The sequence below is a fragment of the Danio rerio genome, chromosome 9, assembly GCF_052040795.2.
Source record: "Danio rerio strain M-AB ecotype USA chromosome 9, GRCz13ab, whole genome shotgun sequence".
NCBI lineage: Eukaryota > Metazoa > Chordata > Actinopteri > Cypriniformes > Danionidae > Danio > Danio rerio.
The window spans coordinates 31922973-31930000 of NC_141029.1; positions in this window are offsets into that span (position 1 = coordinate 31922973).

Consider the following 7028-nt stretch of genomic DNA (forward strand, 5'->3'; position numbering starts at 1 on the left):
AAATAAAATTATTACTCCAATCATTATGGCTTTTATTACTATTACCCTTTTACAATTTGTACTGTATATTTGATCATACATCACAAGATAAACCAGCCTTGGTGAGCAGGAGAAGCTTATTTTAAAACATTTTAAAATCCTACTAACCCCAAACATTTGACCGGTAGTGTATATTTTATTTATTTATTTTTATTTTTTTAATTAATTTATTTATTGTTTATTATACTTTTAATAATAGTCTAGATTTACATAAAAAAAACTAAGAAAAACAAATAGCCTATTAAATATCGATTATCTTTTATGTTACATACAGTAGTTTGTGAACCAACCACACAGACGAATGAATCAGTAGAATGAATCGGACACCTTAACGCATTTTCACGAAGAATTGAACGGTAGGCACGACGGTCTTTATATTTTTTCGAACCAAAGGCTAAAAACCAACAAGATGAACTTGAAAATGTTAAAGTTACACTAACACCTGAGCTAGGCTACTGTCAGTAAGCTGTCGTCGTGGTCATAAGGGTTCTTTTTTTACATAACTGACAAGCATGATTAGCCTACATGTTTACATACGTAAGAGTCATACAAAAGCTAAGCTCGAGAGTTAAAAGGGGATTGAATTTGTTGCTTTCTCACCGTATGAACATAAGCTACAGGTTCTGTCACAATTTTTTCGACTGCGAACTGCATCATATTCTTGTCAGAGTCTAAATTTTAGATCGCCTTTGAGTAACAAGGTTAAAGTAAAGGCTTTTTGCTGTTTGTTTGTTTTTTGTTTGTTTTTTGGCAGACTCATTTGTATATAAGTCCTTGTACGCAAATACAGTGGTTAAACTTGCTAGTGTGTCAAAGCATGGTTAATTGAGGTTTGTGGTAACTATTGTTTTTTATGTAATACCATTGTGGCTAATTATTGCAAGAGTACAGAAACCTGCTTGAATTCATAAAATGTTTATTCTAAATTAGCTGAAATGGAATTAAAACACAAACTTATGTTTTCCCATAAAATTAGTTTATATAGCATAGTGAAAACAAAGTAATGTCTGCACCCCTCATTTTACTCTCAAATGTGGTTATTGTAACTCAGGCCGTAGTCAGCCTATTAAAAAAGGGTGGTTCTTTTTCTCAAAAAGTGGACCTTTTTGCAGTTATTTGCCTCAAATTATGTTGTTCAAATACTACATTTTAGTGCCATTTTAAGCACTAATTTGTGCTGGATTAGCTTGTCAGGTGGTTATTATTACCACATTTACAACATAAATACTTCCGTCAAAGTGCTTATCATACTTTTTTGTTTACAAAAATGTATGGTTATTTACAAATGTGCATTTAAACTGTAAGTTATTAGAGTTCTATATAAAAACTGTCTGTATGCTGTTTTCATCTGTTTTTATATTATTTAATTTTGTTTTATTTATATTTGTCTCTTTTATTTCTGTTTATGTAAAGCACTTTGAATTGCCACTGTGTATGAAATGTGCTAATAAACTTGCCTTGCCTTTCCTTGCCTATATAATGTAATGAGATTAGAATTTTAGAAATATGAAAAAAACAACTTATTTTTAAATGTTAATTTACTATCATCCATCACAAAAAACAAACAACAAAAACATTGTGAATCTGTTAAAACTTGTTTAAAAATGAAAAACTGTAGCCTATAGGCCAGGGGTCACCAGGTAGCCCACGAGGATTACATGAGTTGCCCACAGGCCTGTTCTAAAAATATCTCACCATTGCACCACATACCAGTAAGCTGAATCTAGTATTTTTTGAAGCTATTCTTTTCAAATCACACCTGCATTGGTGTAAAATATGTTAATGACATTAAGGTATAAATATATATATATATATATATATATATATATATATATATATATATATATATATATATATATATATAAAATAATAAAACTATTCTAGACAAATAAAGTGTTGCATATTGATATTTCTGTTTCTTACCTTGTTAAATCATGGTTGAGAACTATTGTGAGAAATCATTAACATGATCAGTGTCTTCTCATAGATAAATATCATTAATAATTTATAATAATAACATATAATTAAAACTAAATTGAGAAAAATTGTTATTTAAGAAGTGTGTATCAAACTGGTAGCCCTTCACAATAATTGGTACCCAAGAAGTAGCTCTCAGTTTTAAAAAGGTTGGTGACCCCTGCTATAGGCAAATAACAAACTGGCCAGCTCATTTCCTCAGTCAGAATTTGTCCATTTAAATAATAAAAGCCCTCTTTTGTTAGTTATTTTATTGGTTATTCTTCTTAAAACCTTCTTCTTCTATTGGTTAGTTTTACAATTTATGATGGTATACTTTCAAAGAGGGGACAAATTAGCTCATATATGGGCCAAATTCTAAACTTTGTCAGAAGGGGGGTGGGTTTATCAAACCACCGGAACCCCCCTGGCTATGGGCCTGTAACTCTAATGCCTACTGTAGAGCCCACAGCTTGACCAAAAATCATTGGAAAAAGCATGACATGCTTTCCCAAAGTCAGTCGACTTTCTGTCAGATACCATATTAGTACCTTTTGCTGTACCTATAAAAAAGGTATTATTTTCTGGTGTATGCTCCAAAATCAGTCCAGATTATTTTCTTATGCACTGCCTTTTATAGTTGTATGTCTGAAACATGTATGGAAAAGAGTTGTCGGCACAGTTGTGTTTGTGTGTGTGTCCACCTGTATGTGTGGCTGTCCATCACTGCTAAAATTGACTCCGCAACTGTCACTCAGACACAGAGTGTGGTCCATCTCATGAGTTCATGTGTCAGAGTATCTCCTGAGCTCCAGAGAAAGGATATTTATTGATTCTGTCTCCTCTGGAGGATAAGCTACAGCACGAGTTCATTGGACACATAAATCTAATTCAGACATCCCACGTGGATTTTTCTCTATTTATGAAATGTTGAAGCGAGAATAATTGTGGATATAAGCCTTTGATTTTGAGAAGAAAGGGCCTTAATGAGCTTATATGCCACATTTAATATATGAATGAAGGTGTGTAAAATTGATTGTGTTTGTTTAGCCTACTTGTGTTAATTGTAGCTTTTTCAGACAGATTTTCGAATGTAACAGGTTGGTGTTCATTTATTTAGATGCCATGGAGCCCCAAATGTATAAGACATCCAGTTTCTTGTATAAAGTCTCAAATTATGCTTTAAAAATATATTATTTAGGTTTATATTACAAATAGTTATTTTTTTCTACTGGTAGTACAGTGTTCATTAATTTATTAATTGATTGATCACATTTTGATAAAAAAATACTCATAATTTTTATCAAATTTATCCTGTATAGATTAATTAAAATATTAGTTTTACACATTTTATTTTTGTCACATTTAACTAATATTTATTTACTTGAATCTTTTTTCTTAATATATATATATATATATATATAATATATATATATATATATATATATATATATATATATATAAAAAAAAAAATATATATATATATATATATATATATATATATATATATATATATATATATATATATATATATATATATATAAATATTTTTTGTAGTTTTAATTATTTATTAAACAGGACTAATAAAATATATAATAAAATAATAATAATTTTAATAAAATATTTAGTTCCAAGATTGACAAACAAAATTTGGAAATGACCAAAGCTTTGGATTATTAAATAAAAGCAGTCAGAATTATTACTTTAGTTTCTAGCTGAACTAATTCATTTTTTTTGTCTTTATTTATATAGCAGATAGCAGGTGAGTTAAATTATATATATATATATATATATATATATATATATATATATATATATATATATATATATATATATATATATATATATATATATATATATATAAATTAATCTTTTAAAAAATGAAAACTAAAATAAAACTAAAATAAAAAACAATATTTATTACCAGAAACATAATTGAAATGCATTTATTTTGTCATCCTTGTGCTTAAACATCTATTTTGAAATTCCTGGAAGGAAATCTGTAGACCCGGATGAAGCAGATCGACTTGGATGAGGTCTCTTGGTCCATCTGGTTTCCCCCTCTCTGTGTGATCTCCATCAGTACTCTCTCATTCCTACTTCATGTGTATTTTCCTTTCCATAAGCATGGATTCCCACTGTAAACGCAGCCCGCAAAAGACACATGTCTTCCTTGATTCCTCAAGCCCTTCTCACATACACACATCCGTACACACACATCCCTTCATTCCAGCACACAGTACGCCTGTTTAACCTTGAGGTCAGAGACTCTCCACCTGCCAGTCACTTTCACTATGAAGGCATTTGTTTGATTTGTTAGGAGATTTGGTTGGTTTCAGACTTGGTGGATTGTAGAAGAGAAGAGCTTGACCGCTGTGCCATAACATTTCCTTGACAGCTGCAAGTCTAAGCAGACCACATACATGAACTCACATAACCTTTATATTAGGGTATATTATAATACATTTCAAAAATAGAATTGATTATTAAATATTATGGCCAGTCTGTCAATTAACACAAGTAATGTACGCAGTAATCCACTATTTTGTTGAAGGGAAGAAAAGTGGGTTTCAGAATTAGTTGTTTTGCTAAAATTTATTTGCTCAAATGTTTAGATATGAGTGACATGATATATGACTTTGGTGGTCTTTGGTTTACAGAGGTCACACAGGTTATGCCTGACTGGTTATATGGATGTATTTGTATAAAACTGTATGTATTAACAGCAGTTTTAAAGGCAATGAAATAAATGCCTGAAGAAACTAAAATGTACTAAAAGGTCATCAAGAGGTTTCTTTACTGTGCACATGTCATGACAATAAACAAATAGAATTGAATTGAATCTATAAATGGTCTATATTAGGGCTGGGTGATTTGCCCTTTCATCAAAATCTCGCTTAATTGAATATTTTAACTCTAAAATTATGATTAATGAACGATTTTTACTTACTGGCAGTAGGTTTTTATGTTCTTCTGTGACGGGTTTCTTTGCGGGTGTTTTGTTTTTTTTCTGAACGCTACCTTAATGTACAATTAACTCAAACTCGCTCATTCAGAGGCAGGAATCTGCAGACATGCAACAACTTTAAGTATGAGGTAAACACAAAATAAAGTTTCCAACTGGAGCTACTCCATGGGACTGGGACTGTACACACTTGTGAACACTCGCTTCAATAGGCTTGCTGTTCTCCGTGCTGCCCATGCTCATCACCACATCAAGCTGACCAATCATAGAGCTTGTGCTTTGCATCGTCACAAAGTGTAGTTACATTTTTTGAAAGGTGCGCATCAGTATCAGTGTCAGCCTTGGTGATGGGTATAGACCGCATGAAGCCTGCGCTGGACATATGTGCGCTTGACGCATAAGTATAAACAGAGCAGTGTCACGTGACTCCCCATGCGGTAGAGAAAGTTTTGAAATAATTAACCTGGAAAAATTTGATCGATTATAAGCTCTTAATGTCGATTTCGATTACTTTTTGATTAATTGCCCAACCCTAGTCTATATAGGCATTTTCTGACCTTTTGATTTAATTACTTGTGATGGCAGTGTGGTGGCGCAGTGGGTAGCGCTGTTGCCTCACAGCAAGAAGGTAGCTGGTTCAAGCCTTGGCTGGGTCAGTTTCTATTTTTGTGTGGAGTTTGCATGTTCTTCGTTTTAACGTGGATTTGCTCTGGGTGCTTTTGTTTCCCCTACAATCCAGGGAATTGGCTGAATTGGGTATAAGTTAGCCGTATAGTACATTTGTGTGAATGAGTGTGTATAGATGTTTCCCAGTGATGAATTGCTGGAAGGGCATCCGCTGCACAGAGCAATTGCTGGATAAGTTGGCGGTTCATTCCGCTGTGGCAACTTCTGATTGATAAAGGGACTAAGCCAAAAAAAATGAATGAATGAATTACTTGATACAATCAATGAAAACACATTCTCATCCCAGGTGTAAACAGGGCCTAAAATTGAGGTCAATGTGGGTTATTTTGGCTATAAAACTGAATTTGACCTCAACAATAAAAACTACACTGTAAAAGATTCTTGCTGTATTGAAGTTGAATGAATCTAATTAACTTTTTTACATTGTAAAAGATATCTGTGAATTATTAGTTTTCATATTTTGTGTTTCACAAGTATTTTCCATTTATTTACGGTTGTGAACTGCATTATGGCAGCTTGATCTCTGTTATTTGATGTTTTGATATTTGATGTTTAAAATTCAACTCTACAGTTCAACAAAGTGACTTTTATTGGCAATCTAGCTTGAAGTAATATAACATGAAATAAATAATATATAGAGAAATAAGTCTGTAAAATAACAGAAAATGTGTTGGCAGTTTATTACAGGTGTTTGGACTGTAATATACAACACCAAACCAGACATTATAGCACTTTAAACTATTAAAAATGTTTATAAAAGTCACTTTTATTTTTTATAAAAGTCACTTTTTAAAAATTTGAAGATTCAAAATCAAGCTCCCATAATGCAATTCAAAATCATGAATAAATGAGAAAATTAAAAACATGAATCACAAAATATGGATAAATGGATATTTTTACAGTTAGGTGAACTCAGATCAAACTCACTGAAAATGTTAAGTACAGTTTTCATAAACTAAAGAATTTTGTTGAAACTTGATCAAATATATTATATAAATAAAATATATAAAATATATTAATTCATTCTCATTCATTCTTTTTATCTACAGTGTAGGGACAGTATTTCTTTCTTTTACTCGTTGTTTTTAATAACTTCAATGACCGAGGAGACCTGAAGGGGAAAATCTTCATAAATCTCACTCAAAAAGTGACTTTTGCTGCTTCTTCAAAATATTTATTTAAATTTCTTAAGTTGTTTTTAGGACAACCTAATTGTTTTATGTTGAATCCACTTAAATTTGTAAAAACAATTAGGTTCACCTAATTGATTTGTAGCTAACGGTTCATTCCGCTGTGTTGACTCTTCAAAAATCAGGGACTAAGCTGATGGAAAATGAATGAATGAATGATTAGTCGATTTGTGTTGACATATTTCCATTTG